The following is a 17076-nucleotide window of genomic DNA, read 5'->3' as shown; positions in this document are numbered from 1 at the left end:
ATCTGCTTCAACAAAAATGCTCAATCAGTCTCCTTACCATGGGCTCGGACCAATTAAATGCACTAACACAAAATGTGCTTTAACCCAAAGCTTCCAATTGATCTGCCTCGTTCGGGCTCAGACCAACTTTAACTACTTGGTTTTCAAATCTCTTTGCAGTATCAACATCGAAGACTTTCAACTGTGCACAGGGTTTTGCTTGACGCGTTGCAGGACCACTTGCCACGCTTTCACTTTTGCCACCTCTCCGTTTGATACCTTACAGAGACCTTTAAATGAGCACCTACATGGTGCTGGACTACTGTCAAAGGTATTGTATCTTGGTTTCATTGTTTAATCACTCATCCATTCAATTTTGCTCACATTGGTTATCACATGGGTTCCATACACTGTTTGCTTCAGCTCTTTGCTGCTTGCAACCTTGGCTTCAACACAGACCGGTCTGGTATTGGCCTCCCTAACTCACCGGCTGTGTTGATTTCACTGGCACTGCAGTACCTCGGAAGCAGGCGATTCTCCCCGCCTTGATTATAGACGCAGGAGGGCCCCGGGTACCGTGGACACAGGATTCTTCAGCCTGGTTTCCTGGTCTCAGGCTTTCTATTTAAGGTTTTGTGAAAGTAACGGTTCCTTGTCGAAAAGGTCAAGGTCACTTCCCTCGTCACGATCCTCTTCTGTTTTGCAGTCTTTCTCCTCGTGCTAAACTGTTGTCCTGGAACTGCCTTTTCCTTGTGTGCTTTGCATTGCTCAGAGTGGGCTCTGATGCTCCGCCTTTTATCCGTGTGGAGAATGTAATGGAAGTCAGGTGTGGGCGATGGTCAGTAAGTGCCTGGCCCTGCCTGACCATTGTATTAGGACACGTTAAGTATACGGCTCGGGTGTTAGTCCATTTTCTCTCATAGCAAGCTGTCCTTGAGAAATTATTTGTGTTATGAAAGGGGGGGGGGCGTTGAGTTCCTAAGTATCCTACCTGGTAGGATGGGATAAAGGTGTGTAAAATAGTAGGCTGTAGTCGGATGTAGGTTTAGCAATTTTAAGATTTATTGCGGTGTTAACTTAAACAGCTCTCCTTGTGCACATCAAACAGTATTAGTTTTCATGAGGTTTGGTTTCCGTGAAAGGGTTAATGCAGTCCAGAGTTCAAAAGAAGCTCCACTTGGCTTCTCGCATCTTTAAAAGGGAAAATAAAGTCAACTTAATTCTTTTTCTCCACGGACTGACTCACCCTCTGTTCACTGGGTTAAGAAAACAAAAATCCACATGGAAGGCACAGTCCTTGATTAACGGTTGACGGCTGGCGCTTCTCCTCAGCGAGTCCGCCTCCGATAGGGATCTCCCCTGTGCCTCTCACTGAGCCTTCTAGTACGCCCAGTCACAATCACCTTTCCATTCCTCTCTGGTCTCCGGCTCGGCTTGCAGCTGTAATCAGAAACACCTGGTGAGCTCTCTGTTGCTGCATTTAAGCCCCTCTCTGCTCCTCCCCTCCCTTCAGTCTCCAGCCAGTTTTCCCTCCCATTCCCCACACCTGCCCGGCGTTTTCTTTCCCCAGTCCACCCAGTTTCATGCACTGTTTGACCCCACCCTGTATGTCTCTGGGGCCACCGATCTACATGCGGGCTGACTGCATTTATCAGTGCCAATCTCTGGTACACCTATTTCCATGCTGTATGATTGGGTTGTACCTATGCCGTTTTCCCTTTTTAATTCTGTCTCTGCCCCCTCCTTGGTTTTGTTTCTCGTGGTGGTTTCTGGGACATGTAGTTTTCTTTTGATTTGCTGTGTAAACCTCTTGTTGGCTGGGTCTCATTACTAGAATAGGATCCTCCCTTGATTCTGTTGCCTCTTTGACCACCTCACATACTCCCCTCCCGGGAACTAGGCCGTTCGGGCATGTTCAAGGCCCTGGACAAGTAATCAGCTACTAGCTGATATTTTCCGGGTTTATGTACTGTAACAAAATGATAGGGTTGAAGGGTTAAAAACCACCTAAGGACCCTATGGTTTGAGTCTTTCTGGGTGGCTAGCCATCGAAGAGGGCCATGATCTGTAAAGATGGTAAACTTTCGACCTAGTAAATAATAACGAAGAGATTCAACTTCCCATTTTATCGCTAAACATTTTTCTAAGGTGGAGTATGGTATCTCGTGTGGGAGGAGTTTTCTACTGATGAAGGCTATTGGGCAGAGGTCTTGTTCTGATCCTTGGGATAGCACGGCACCTAGACCACATCCTGATGCATCAGCCTGTAAATAGAAGGCTTTTGAGAAATCTGGGCAGTGTAGAACCGGTTGGGTTGATATTAGTTGAATTAAGTGGTGAAAAGCTTGCACAGCTTCTGGCTTGATTTGAAGTGGCCGGTTGGTTTTTAAGGCGTCTGTCAGTGGTGCTGCTATGGTAGAAAAATGCGGTATGAATCTTCTATAATACCCTACGAACCCTAGGAAGGCTCGGATCTCTTTCCGGGTTTCCGGTATTCGTAATTTTTTCAAAGCCTGTATTTTGTCCACCAACGGTGTGATTACTCCACCTCCTACAGAATAACCCAGATACTTGGTAGTTTTGGCTGCCAGCTTGGTTTTCTTGGGGTTGATATGCAGTCCTGCCTCTTGTAAGGACGTAATTACTTTGATTAGATGTTCTAAATGTTCCTTCCAGGTTTTACTAAAAATTACTATGTCATCCAAATAGGCAGCTGCGTATAGTTCATGAGGTTTTAGTACCTTATCCATTAATGCCTGAAAAGTGGCAGGAGCCCCGTGCAACCCAAATGGTAACACCGTAAACTGAAATAGACCTTGAGGTGTTGCAAAGGCTGTTTTCTCCTGATCCGCTGGGTTGAGCGGTATCTGCCGATATCCTTTGGTTAGGTCCAATGTACTCAAAAAGGATGCAGCCCCCAGTTTCTCTATTAGCTCATCTATTCGGGGCATAGGGTAGGCTTCATATCTGGAAATGGCGTTTAGTTGCCTAAAGTCCATACAGAATCGGGTGGTACCATCTGGTTTGGGTACTAGTACCACCGGTGAACACCATGCGCTCTTGGAGGGAATAATGGTACCTAGTTTCAACATGCTCTCTATTTCTTGTGCTATTTCCCCTCTTTTTGCTTCAGGGATTCTATAGGGTCGGAGGCGTACAATCTTGCCTGCCTCAGTTGGGATTGAGTGAGTAGCCATATGAGTCCTTCCAGGTAGACTCAAAATTGTCTTTGCTACAGGGCCCATGGTGTCAAATAATTCAATTCTTTGGGTGTCGCTTGATTGTTCCCCCAAGCCCACATCTCGTAGGTTACCAGCCGAATGTGTGACCATTTGTTCCGGGACCGACATCTCTACTACAGAGGTACACAATATTGCTAAGTCTCTTTCTTTCCACAACTTGAGTAAATTAATGTGATAGTTCTGATGTTTGTTTTGTCTATCTGGTTGCTCCACCTCATAATTAACTGGACCCAACACCTTTGTTATACTATATGGGCCTTTCCATTGAGCGAGCATTTTGTTCGTGTGAGTGGGTAATAACACCAGCACTTTGTCTCCTATTTTAAGCGTCCTAGGTCTGCTTCCTTTGTCGTAATACTTTTCTTGCGTTTCTTGAGCTCGCCCCAGGTTTTCCTGAGCATAGTCTCTGAGTTTTCCCAGGTGATCCCTTAGTTCATTCACATATTCCGTTAGGGTTGTTTCTTCCTGCTGTTCCCAAGTGTCCTTTAGTAATCCCAAGATAGATTTTGGCTGTCTCCCAAATAATAATTCAAATGGGGAATACCCTGTTGAGGATTGAGGTGTATCACGTAAAACCATCAATACCCATGGCAGTACTTTCTCCCACCCCAGACCAGTGGGGTTGGTTGCTCTTTTTATCATTTGTTTGATGGTTTTGTTATATCTTTCCACCAGCCCATCAGTCTGTGCATGGTACACCGAGGTCCTTAAATGGTTGATGCCAAGGGTCTTGCATACTTCTTTCATAACGTTCGACATAAAATTACGTCCTTGGTCTGTTACAATCTCCAGGGGAATCCCCACTCTAGCGAAATAGGCTAAAAGTACATCACATACTTGTTTGGCAGGCATTCCTTTTAATGGAAATGCTTCTGGATATCTAGTGGCATAGTCCACTACCACTAGTATGAATCGGTATCCTCGGCTGGTAGGCTCCATTGGACCCACAATGTCTAGCCCTATCCTCTGAAATGGCTCTTTGATCAATGGCATTCTTTGTAAAGGTGCTCGTGCTGGAATATGGGGGCTTGTTTTCTGACATATATCACACTCTTGGCAATATTTGGTTATCTCAGCGTAAACTCCGGGCCAATAGAAATTTTGCAACACCCTTTTTATGGTCTTGTTCTCAGCTAGATGTCCCCCTGTGGTGGGGTCATGTGCCAGATGAATCAGCCCTTTCCTGTAGGACTGGGGAACCAACAATTGCTCCTTCATTATGTTATCAGATCCTTGGGTTACTCGATAGATTAACCCCTGTTTCTCTTTAAAGTAGGGAGTAGGAGGTTGGACCCCACTAGTGTCTAGAGCTTGGTCCCTGGCCCTTTTTAACGTTTCATCCAGCCCTGTTTCTGTTCGAAATGAAGGCATATGGTCCCCCACCTTCCAGTCTATAATGGAAATGTCTTTATACGCTTCCTGATTCACTCGGTTTCTCCTTTTCTGGGCCTTAGATAATTTTTCCCGACTATATGCCCCCAATAGTTCTGTTTTTGAAAACGGGGCTTCTCTCAACCATCTATCGAATTCAGGTAGATCTGTTCCTATTAGCACTGGAGCGGGCAAGGTAGGAATAACGGCGGCTTTGATTGGCATCTCCTGCCCCTGTATTCCCAACACAATGTCTTTAGATGGATACCCTTTTACAACCCCATGCACGCACTTTATGTCAATGGTTGTCACCTGTTCGCTATCTTGCTCTCTCACATGGGGCTGTATGGCCGTCTGTCGGCTTCCGCTGTCCATCATTGCTTGATGGGGATGTCCATCGACTGTGACCTCTATCACGTAAGGCAGTCGTTTCCTTCGGTATTCCTGCGCTTGTATGGATCCGATTTCCATTGGTTCAATTTTTGGAACAGAAACGCGCAATATGCCCCCACTCTCCACACTCAAAACATTGGGGTGCCTGTCCTTTGCTTAAGCCAGCCCCATTAGTGGGTCGGGTTTCGGCCTTGTTCCTGGGTTCGGTTCCTGGTCCTTTATAGGTTCCGATACGTACTTGGGAAGCTTCCACACTTGGTCTCAATTGGGTGGCCGGGAAAGGTCGGGTGCTCCCTGCCTTCTGATATGCTGTTGCCACGTCTATTGCCTCGGCCAGTGATAGATGGTGATGTTGCCTCACCCACCTCTGAATTGGTCCTGGTAAGGCATCAATGAACTGTTCCATCCTTACTTTATCCTTAATCTGTCCTATTGTGGCTGTACCTGTTTGCAGCCATTTTTCTGCCAAATCTTGTACTCTGTAGAACAATTGTCTTGGACTTTCACCTGGTTTCAATCAGGTTTCTCGAAACTTGAGCCGGTAGGATTCTTCATCCATGCCGAGTCTTTCCAAAACAGTTTTTTTAATCTCGGGGTAAGGAGTGTCTCCGGTGGGGTTAGCCGCTTGGTATGCCCCCTGCATTACCCCTCTGAGCAAGGGAGCCAGATAGAAAGCCCATCTGTCCTGTGGCCATTGGGCTGCTCTAGCTATTCTCTCAAAATTTACGAAGAAAAAACTGGGGTCTTCTCCTACTTGGTATTTTTTTAATACCGTAGGCGGTATTACTGGATGCGTCCGGTTCGTGGCCACTGCTTCTCCCAGTATTCTTAAAGCTTCCAGTCCTTGCTCTTGGGCAGCACTTTGCACTTGTATGGCCTGTTGGAGGGCTTGTCTGTCCGTCTGCGCCTGGTGACTTTGCACTTGTAAAAGTTGCTGCAGCTGCCCTTCTGCGAGTGCCTTTACCACAGCTTCCATGTCTTCTGCTTGGGCGTTCTCTTGAATCGCACCGCTGCCACCACTGTAAAATAGTAGGCTGTAGTCGGATGTAGGTTTAGCAATTTTAAGATTTATTGCGGTGTTAACTTAAACAACAGCTCTCCTTGTGCACATCAAACAGTATTAGTTTTCATGAGGTTTGGTTTCCGTGAAAGGGTTAATGCAGTCCAGAGTTCAAAAGAAGCTCCACTTGGCTTCTCGCATCTTTAAAAGGGAAAATAAAGTCAACTTAATTCTTTTTCTCCACGGACTGACTCATCCTCTGTTCACTGGGTTAAGAAAACAAAAATCCACATGGAAGGCACAGTCCTTGATTAACGGTTGACGGCTGGCGCTTCTCCTCAGCGAGTCCGCCTCTGATAGGGATCTCCCCTGTGCCTCTCACTGAGCCTTCTAGTACGCCCAGTCACAATCACCTTTCCATTCCTCTCTGGTCTCCGGCTCGGCTTGCAGCTGTAATCAGAAACACCTGGTGAGCTCTCTGTTGCTGCATTTAAGCCCCTCTCTGCTCCTCCCCTCCCTTCAGTCTCCAGCCAGTTTTCCCTCCCATTCCCCACACCTGCAGGGCGTTTTCTTTCCCCAGTCCACCCAGTTTCATGCACTGTTTGACCCCACCCTGTATGTCTCTGGGGCCACCGATCTGCATGCGGGCTGACTGCATTTATCAGTGCCAATCTCTGGTACACCTATTTCCATGCTGTAGGATTGGGTTGTACCTATGCCGTTTTCCCTTTTTAATTCTGTCTCTGCCCCCTCCTTGGTTTTGTTTCTCGTGGTGGTTTCTGGGACATGTAGTTTTCTTTTGATTTGCTGTGTAAACCTCTTGTTGGCTGGGTCTCATTACTAGAATAGGATCCTCCCTTGATTCTGTTGCCTCTTTGACCACCTCACAAGGTGTTACATGGAAGGGGATATTGCGTCTCACCATCCGATGTCCCAATCTCTTACGACCCCTCACCCAGGTTATCCTCCCGCACTTGTCCACCACCAGGAACGGGATCCAAATACGATTGGCGTGTCCTGGCCACCTGGATGACAGATCACCGGGGACTAGTGGGTGAGACACCTTCAGGTTTCTCACATCACCCAGTAGAGAAGCCTTAACCAGGTGACATTATGAAATTTGGACTGGACATCCATGACAACATGTGTAAGAAACATCACATTTGAAACTAATGAAATCCCTAATGAACCATCTGATTCTGCTAGGAAAAGTACTATACCATAAACAGACAAGTTAGAACATCCGGACTGACTTTCTCAGATCCAAAAGAAGTCTTACTGTAAGATAGAACGCTGCAAAAACGGAAACAGATGTCCTCACTTCAAGCGCCAAGAGGCAGTATCCTAATCTGTGGATATCACACTGTGATGCCACATGCAGACACAGACGTATTTCATCTCCATACTGATGCATACTCTGCCATTACCATTCATACATTAGTGGGAACTACTCACAGGGATATGCAATGGGAATTGGTTTCACTATGCTTATGTGACGGGGATCAAAAGAGAAAGGGGTCTAACCAATTGTGCTCTGAAGAAAGAGCAAAGCTGGAGAATAACCAATCCAACTTTTTGATCAATCCTCCACAACAGCAATACTCCCAGGCTACGCCGTAGTTTTCAGACCAGGAGGGGAAGGTGCATGAGTTAGAGAGCAGGAACAAAGCTGAAAAATGCAGACTTGGAGAACAGCATTTGGGAAAACCCAGAACAGACCTTTTGTTATTAGCCAAGGACTGATGTATACTGCAAAGGTATTTCTCCTCTCCCCCTGGGATGCGGAATGGACCAGAGAATAGAATGTAAGCACCCAACTAGGGGCGGAAAATAATTGGTACCAAAAACTTACGATGTGAGGAGAGCACTATATCCCTATGACGGAGACTGAAAAGGATCCATTGTTAGGGAACCCTGGAAAGTTTCAAAATCCCATAACTAACACTTGAGTTTACCCTCCCGCACACCAATTCCATACTAAACTATCTTGTATAGCTTCCAGTAGATTACAAATTATAGGCGCTACTCAATCCCCATCCGGAGAAAAGACAAAGGTGATGAATTATCACTGGCTCGAGTATCATGTTGATCCTCTTAAGAGTAATGCTTCTGTTTTACTTTGAGTTGTGTCATAAACAACTTTCTATTAAGGTGCACGGGAGCTCCAAGTCTAATGAGATGAATCAACAATGTCCTTACCGGATTCAGAGTTCACATTCAAACAACCACGTGCTTAATGTCTGACACAAAAAGAGTTAAAGGCCGAAACATAACAGGCATTAACCTTTGAAAGCAAGGAATACAATTTTAGGTTACTGAAACACAATCCAAGCACACTTAGAATGAAGTGTAAGCTGCAGGTGGATTGGCACAGTTGGTACTAGCTTGTTTTTAGAACTTACATCTTCACACAATCCTATATTGCAACTACTAACATTTGGCCTATTAAACTGGGAAGGTGTCATTTAAGGACAAAACACAGCCTGCTTTCATTCTCTTGTATTTATCAGATATTGCACTGTGTGGAAAGACACAACAATTTAATCCTTAATTGCTTTAAGCGGTGCATACATTGCTCATTAAAACAAGAGGCAAAAGACGAGCCAAGAGGCATGTGATTACAGCAAAATCTTCCATACCTCGTAAGTAAAGGTCTTCAATGCATATTAAACATTCAGTCAGATGCTAGGATAGTGTTAGGAACAGGGCCGGGAAAACAGCTCAGGGACAAGGCGTTTGCTTTGGAAGCAGAGCAGCACAGTTCAAATCCCGGTCTGCGCTTAGTTCGAAATAAGTGACAAGATAAACCACTGCAGAACAGCATCAGTGCCCCACACACTGATTAAACGACAGAGCCGAAACTAAAAGGGAGTTGCAAAAATGGAAGAACAGGAAGTTCTATGTGACTGTTCCTGCTCCAGTACAATGGCTCCCCAGATTCAACAAAGAGTGGAAGCACCTGCGTAGGAGTGCCCAGAGAGTGGATGCAAGTTGTTCGAGTGAATGGGAAGCTAAGAAACCTCAAAGCTGTAGGGAGGTTCAACTTGCTGAATCACCTGAAAATACATATCCGAGCAGGCAAGACGATAGCTGCACAACTCTTGCCAAGGTTACTGTGGAAAAGGGAGGATTGGATTGACAACGAAATTCAAAATGTGGTCTCCTCACACAGTTGAAGAACAGTAGCTATTCATTATCTCCAGATCCAGACAGAAAGGCCTTCACTCCCCTCAAGTTCTCAGAACAAAGATACCAGACAAAGCCAAGTTCAAAGCTAAAGTCTTGCTTTGTGGCCTAGAAATTCTGAGATGGTGTCTTAGTAATGGGGAAAAGCAGCACCTTGATGCAGCTCCCCCTATCACTATTGTTGCTCATGTGTAGTCAAGGTTGGTAAAGTGAATGCCAACCAATCAGGGTTCTCAAATGATGCCTTCTTGTAACTGTTGCATCAGCCATTCGTTTGTTATTGTGATGATGTCTTTTTACCTGTAATCAATCTAGGGGTGGTCTCGGGGAGAGCCATCAGATGAAGCAAAATTAATTAGGAAACTAACACCTATACATTACAAATATAGACTATTCCCCCAACCAATCCCACCTTCCCGTAGGTTTTTGTAAGCAAGGTTGTAATGAGACGTCAGCTGTGATGTATTTTGTATTCTTAAACTGTTGTCAAGCTTGAGAAGGGCGAGAGCGTGGAGAAGTTTAGTGTTTACAGCTGTCCCCGTTTTATCTTGATTGTTTATAAAACAGCACGTTGTCAATTACCTTGTCTCTTCTGTTTTTGGGTACAGGATTTGCTGGCCTGTCCGTTCTGCTCAGGATTGGGGATTTCCACTCTCCCATTACAATAACGTGGCCCAATTAGAACACCAGGGAATAACAGAACGGGGAGCACTCCAACACAACTGTACCACGGACCCAACACAAAATTGAAGAGATTGCATGAGCTGCAATCACTGCAACATGGTGGCCACGAATGGGGAAAAGGGGCAGGGTTTGACCTGCTCTTAGTAACTTCCCCACCCAGGATGGCTTAAAAACATGTGAAGGATAAGTAAGATTGGCCAGGGCCAGCAAATCAGAGGATAGGGAGGAGGATAAGAGGTAACAGGAAAGTGTGGGTTGTTCGGGTAAGATCAGAGGAGGAAGTAGCAGACCAAGAGACAAGCAGAAGGAAGGATGGCGGTTTGGAGTGTTAAGGCAATTTTTGAAGCAGGTGAGGAATTGGCTGGTAAGAGCAAGTGGTAGTGAGTGGGCATGCAAGACTAATAAAAGATATCAAAGAGTATAGGGAATAAAGTAGGTAGTGGCTAAGAGAACGAAAGGAGTGTGACTTTTGGTCTTCCCAATGAGCAAACCTAGAAAATGGACAGGAGGGGTCAATGTTCAGTATATATCGACTCTAGGACTAGAGACACCTGGGATAGCTTGGAAAAGGCTACTACTAGACGAGAGCGAGAGAGGGACAGCCCCAACGCCCTTCTAAAATAAATCCCTCAAAGACCTTGAATCATCTGAGTTGGAGTATTCTTTGAGCCATCTGTGACAGGCTTCATCCATTTCATGCATCCTACCAGTTTCTTGCTCTGAAGTCCAGTTAAAAACAAGCATTAGCTAAGCCAACAGGTATGGCTTGTGTATAGAGATTAGATAAGCATTTGCCAGGCTCCGAATTATGCCCATTTACTCTAACCAGTTTCCAGCTGTTATTTAGTAAAATGATAGCTGTGCCTGGCAAAAGCTTATCCCAGAGCGACACAAAAGCCCACTTGTTGCCTTCTGTTTGGGGTCCTGAGGTTCTTAAATTACGTTTGTGTATATTGTGTCAGGATATACTCCTCCAGTTTAGAAGCGCTGTAATAGATGTTATTCTGAGCCCATTGTGCATGCAACTTTAGGAGTCAAGCAAAGTCTTCATGACTTCACGAGTCAAAGCATGGAGCCTTCAATTGAAAATAAATTAGAATGAGACTAGTATCCAACCTCTTTCAATGCAAAGGATAGAGGTTTTCTTCAATCTTCTCCTACCTGCACCCACCCGGGAAACAGTTTCTTTTAAGAATGAAATGTGTCAAATTAATTTGTAAAGCATATGGGTGCTTTACCAGAGGCCTGGTTTAAATCCTAGACGTTACATAAAACGTATTAAGAAGCTATCCATTTTAAATCCGTGAACACGTTACATAGATTTTTTAAATGCATAACATCGCCACATGCATATGGCCTAAGGTGGGGCATCTCCAGTCTCCGTCACCCCTGCACATGGGCATTTAATATAAAATAGTGACTATTATGCACACCTGTGGTTTCCTTTTAATAAATGGAGGCACTCATTAAGGAGCAGGAAAGTCGAGCACTGGCCAGCGACTTGAGGATAGCCTACATGTTTTGAATTGATGCCGTGCCAACTCAGTACTTGAACCTTCTGAGGTTGCAAAATGTAATAATAAATTGGGTAATAACAGCCATTACAGAGCTTAGAAGCAGGAAATCTACGGTAAGAAGAATTACATGCAAGCCTGGTATAATGTGATCGCTTTATTTGTCATGGTGCTTTCCAATAGGTACAATGTGTGCATTTTAAGGAGCAAGATGATTTTATTTCCCATGGAAGCTGAGGCGATGCACTCACCAGCTATCCTGCTGACCATATACACCTTTGGTGGCGTACACGCAAGGGACTGCATTAACGCAGACAGATCAAATGAATGTCCAGGAACATTGCTGGGGATGTGGCACCAGGACTGGGTTCCTCAAAAAGGGGTTGTGCACCAATTCAGCATCTTGCCATAAGGACAAGCCCTCCCACCCCCAACTAATGTACCTAAATCGCCGGATAAACTGTCAGGTAGAAATCGGCTTTGATCACTCCCAACCTGCACAGATACCCTATGTAGCAAGTATGAAGAATTTGCAGATATCCCTCACGTCTAGTTCTATGGTGAGGACCACACAATCCTTCCCGCTCTCCCAGTCTCCGTCCCTCAGAACATGCTCTGGTGCTGCACACACAGATACAGGGAAGCAACAATAATTTGGAAAGAAAAGCCAATAATGAAAATATCTATTAATCAGGACATTTATGAATCTAAAAATCTGGTGGGAGCAAGTGCCACACATGGACTACTAGCTAAGAGTTCGAATGGCTGCCCCCACAAAATTGGCTGCAATACCTTGGCTGGAAAAATTCCCTTTGGTGTGTTAACTTAAGTGCATAAGTGGATGAGACTTGCAATTATTTCCTATGGAATTTAGAATAGAAATATTTGCCTTAGCACCAAAGCAGCAGGTACAAAGAAACTTTGCAAGCAATGACCACAGGCCTCATGTGCCACCAAGTTAGAAGTTCGCTAGGAGTTGTGGTCTTTGGTAGCCATCAGGGAGGGCACATCCTTTCCATTCCTCCAATCATGTTTAAAATGGATGGCAAAGTTGAAGAGGTAGGAGTGGAAGTGTTCTGTGAATTAATAGGCTGGCACAAACCATGTGGCCTAATTGAAGGCATCTCTCAGAAGCTAATCAGTAGCATCATTTTTGTCCTGAGCTTTAGCATTAACCCAGAGATCTACTCAAACCAGAGAGAGATCCCAGTCACAAAAGGCCACTAGACAAATCCAGATGTTACTACAGAGTTTTTACAGGCACAAATGGGTGGTCTTCCGCTGAACAAAATGGGCACCATCACCCAGTGCCGGCCCCAGGTCTGCCAGCGCCCTGTCCAAGATTATTCGGTGTTCCCAGCCCACCCTCTCCTCCTCAACATTCTGAGCAAGTGCTTGGGGGAGCCCAGGAGGGCAAGGGCCAGGTATATCTCATTTATTTTGACATTTATAAAGCACACAAAAACCCACAGGCATCGAGGTGCTGGTTACAAGCGAGAGAGGGGAGTGGAGGGAGAATGGGGAGGGTGCAAAAAGTTAGACAGCATCATGGTTAAATCGGCAGCGTAAAGATTAGCAAAACAGTTATTGATAAAAGGTGGTCTTGACTCGTTTCCTGAACGGCCAGTGGGAGAGTTCAGAATGAATGTGCAGTGGGAGGTTGTTCCAGAGGTGGGGAGCAATCACCGGGAAGCTAGAGCCTCCAGCTACTGTGAGTTTGTAGAGAGGTGTTGTCATTCTATGGCTGTAGAGAGATCTTGTAGGTCTGGTATAGGAGTATTTGTTCAGTCTTTGCGAGAGGTAAGGCGTGCAGTGGTGGAGAGGAAGCGATGCGCGACAGAGAATTTCTAAGTTTATACGTTCCTTGACTGGAAGCCAGTAAGCTGCTCTTCTATGACTTGCAACATGATCACATTTGGAGAGATTCATGGCCGCTCGGATGGCATTGTTTTGGATTGTCTGAAGTTTACAAAGGTTGCTTTCAGAGGTTCCAGCAAGGAGGGCACAAAAGACAGAGTGCAAGCAGGCACTTCAAGGGGTGTGGGCGCACACTCGGAAGCCGCTTTTTAAAACTGTCCTCCAACCCTCAGTTTTGGAGGCTGCAACACCTGCAATCTACCACAAAGACATTCAAACTTCCACCACCTAATGCAAACACGAAGTTCCCCGACAGTCCCCCGAACCCCTTCCTAAACCCCCCAACAAACTGTGGAAACACCAGAAAACTCTTGAAGTAAAGAAAAGTCAACTCCAGCATCCCTGCTCTAGTTTCAATTTCAGGTGATACACCCACACAGTCTCTGGGGGCATCTCGCTCGCAGTCACTGTCAGCTCTTGGCGCCATATCAGCGTTATGCGATGGCTACGCAAATCCTCGGCAACACAAAAATGTTTCTGGGCATTTACCAAGCATTTAGCTGCAGCACTGAGGCGTGGAGTGGCGCCAAGTGCACTGACTGGGCCCGCAGGCTAGATAGAGCATTTTACACTTACCTGCACGAGGATGACAGCAAGGACCTGGAAGAAAGCGCTGTGGAGCCCCCCTGCTGCTGGCACTTCGGCTCCCCCAGCGTGCGGTATATCTGCTGCGTGGAGCCTGCGAAGGTAAAGGGGCAGGAATTAGTTCCCACCTCGGTCATTGCGAATGCAGCTTTTCACTGCTCTCTTGGCATGATTAGCGTGTGGCCCATCAGGAACCCCTCGTCCAGGAGTCCTGGGTCATCACTAGTCGCGCCAACCCACCACAATGCAAAACACCAGGGGGCTCAGTATCAGCCAAACAACAGAATTGAGCCCCCTGCTTTTCTGTAAAGTCAGGGCGATTATTTAATAGGGGCTGGGCGGGCGGATACTGGAGTTTACATGCCACTGAGCTGGAGAAGTAGGGCCTGGTGTTGAGCCCCCTAAACGGCTGCCCCAAACAACCCGTGTGCTTCGCAGACTTGTCCCTCTTCAATGCATGCTAACACGATTCCATATTTCTGCCGTTTTATTGCAAAGCAATGAGGACTGTTAGACTTCACTTCCCCATCAGGAAATGGAATAAGTAGTTGGAGGTCAACTCAAATGCGCAGAGCGTGCCAGTGTCCTTTTGGAAGGCAGCGGTTATAAAGAGCATAAGAACCCCGCATTCATTCTCGGGAACCTGCCTGGAAGCAGCTTTCATGGCCTCATCGTCACACATCTCATTACTCGCAAGCATTTGCATTCTGCTGGGGACTTATTAATACAGAGCACGGCCTGAAATAGCTGTCGCTCCCAGAGAGGCGCCTGCAGCCAAATGTCTGCCAACAGGAGCGGTGTGAGGCAGCCTGGCCTGAAGCATCACTTTCAGTGCTCCCAGGAGTAGTGCTGTTTGTGAAAGTGAGGAAGGTGCATAGCGGGAGAAAAAAAAAACGGAAAATGTCACATTTATGGCGGCAGCCTGGCGAGTCTATCTGGATAGGATATGCTTTAAACAAGCATTGGCATCCTAAAATGAACTGCTTCCTGTAGTCTCAACTCCCTTCATTGGTCTCTCCTTGCATAGGGCGCTAGCATCGCTCATGTGCAGGCAGCATAACAGGTCATAGGTCTGAACTTCCTTCATGTTCTTCAATCGTCCTTTAGCTCTACAAGTTTCTAAAATATATATTTTAAACCGAAAAAAAAAATGCTGAAACTCCGAGCATCGCATACCCAATCTTACAGCGTGTGGATGAAGTGGAGGATATTGGATCAAAAGGATTATGCCAATTCTCACAGGTGCACAACCTCACGGAATTCCAACTCTAGACACCAGAGGAACGAAGCAGCAAGGCATCTTAGTAAGGTACAGTATTTACAAATTGTGCTAAGAAAACAACTTGCACACACTAGGGGCGGAAGAGGGAGGGTAAGGCATGCAGTTCCAGACATAACTAGGGTAATAGGTCATTTTTCTGGAGACAAATGTTGATATCATTAAACAGATACGCCTACAGACTACCAGACCATGATCTGAAACCAAATGTATAAAAGGAACCATCAAACATTGTGAGTGAACACAGGTTGGAGATCGAGACTGAAAACCAGATTCCCAAAGAACACAAAATCTTCCAGCAGTATTACAGCATACCATAGAACGGGCAACAAACTCATTTTCTGGTGCATTGGGACACCCAAGGTCTATCCCACGCTTGCGAGTAAACTGAAGGCAATGCGAGTAAAGTAGGTGTGGACAAATGACTATCTAGAAATAGAGATAAAAGTTCACAGCGTCGAGTTGAAGGGGTGTCTGCTGTTAAGATGGGACATTGGTGTATCTGTGCATACAAATTCACAATTGGGTATACCACCACCAGGTTTTATACCGCATACTTTCCACCTCTTAAACCTTGCTATCCATCTTGTAGGGTTTATTTTAATCCATTTACTGATTTTACTGTACTATGTCCTTTTTCAAAACCTAAAGGCTAGGGTGCAAATGTGAAAGCACCTACATTGACTCTCCCAGCAAGTTCCTCAGCCTCCCAAGTATGGCGCATGCAAATCACAGAAGTCACTTATTGTTGGACTCCCTGCTCCCCAACAGGCCAGCAATTTACATGCACGCAAGTACGGCATGGAGGAAGCCAAATGGTGGACGACGGCAAAGGGATTCAGAGCCTCTGGGGAGGGAGGCAGACAGTTGGTAAGAAGCCAGCACTGCTGAGAGGCTTGCGTCATACAGGGGTAGTGGCAACATAGACTGGTGGAACCGAAAAGCATGGAGCAAGGGAGCAACTTGAAGAGGGATGGGGAAATTCGCCCTCTCCACCCCCTCCTATAAAAAGGTACATGACACAGATGGCGGCCCAGAGATACCGTGAACGGCCATACTATCTATTACGGGCCAATTCCTAGTGCTCCAATAATTGATAAATATGTCTAAAGGTACCCACTTAGCAGACCCTAAAGACCAGGTGCAGTACAAGCCTTACCCACAGTGGATGAGGAGCCTCAGGCTGCAACTAAAGAGACCTCAATAGACAGTAGAGACTAAAGCGTTGAGAAGTCAAAGCCTCTGAAGTTGTTAGGAACACAACTATACAGTTTTAGACAGGAAGCACACGTGCCATATGCACATCGGGACACCAACACGCACTCAAATACATGAACACGACCATACAGTTCTATAGAGGACAGATACTTGTACATACTGTCATTACTTTTATTATTCTGCCATTAGCTTAACGCAGCAATGTAGAAACTGCAAGAAGAAAGATCCTGAATAAAGCTTGCAGATACTTATGTGCAAATAAACTTAGGGAACTGCAGGAGCACCTATGGGACCCGACAGAGCCCAATGTAACTAACGTGTGCAGAATATATAATAGCACAAACATGTAGAAATCCTGTTATGGCTTAGGAAAATTACAGCAGGCCACAAGCCTGTCAGCAAGAGCTGAGCTGAGGAAAATTCAGGCTGGACGAGAGCAAACGTGAGAGACAGGACGCACTGCCGCGGCCACCAGATACGAATGACATTCCATTCCCTGAACAACAGTAACACCAGCTGCAATAAATGCTAATAATTCCGCATAATTCAGGGCTGCAGAATCTCCAAATTATGGTCTCTAAACACGTGACCCGGCCGACTCAGACAATGAATAGAAACCAGAGCTGGGAAAGAAAGTCGATCCCATGCCGCCAGACAGAAGCTTGCAACCAAGATGTTACAATATGAGACAAGTGTTGCATGAGATGA

General features: G+C 45.8%; 1 protein-coding gene across 1 annotated transcript in view; it reads right to left on the bottom strand.

Annotated features, from left to right (window-relative positions):
- Positions 1 to 17076, bottom strand: part of LOC138527482 (DNA topoisomerase I, mitochondrial-like) — a 2081463-nt gene that overhangs the window by 1854017 nt on the left and 210370 nt on the right. The window contains exon 2 of the mRNA XM_069638684.1: positions 13863 to 13965. The gene's annotated coding sequence lies outside the window, so the exon portion shown is untranslated. The remainder of the gene's footprint in view (positions 1 to 13862; positions 13966 to 17076) is intronic.

This window comes from Ambystoma mexicanum, chromosome 1q (genome assembly GCF_040938575.1).
Source record: "Ambystoma mexicanum isolate Mex_15411 chromosome 1q, UKY_AmexF1_1, whole genome shotgun sequence".
Classification (NCBI taxonomy): Eukaryota; Metazoa; Chordata; class Amphibia; order Caudata; family Ambystomatidae; genus Ambystoma; species Ambystoma mexicanum.
The sequence above is the reverse complement of the archived record's forward strand: the minus strand, read 5'-3'. Positions and strand labels throughout refer to the sequence as shown.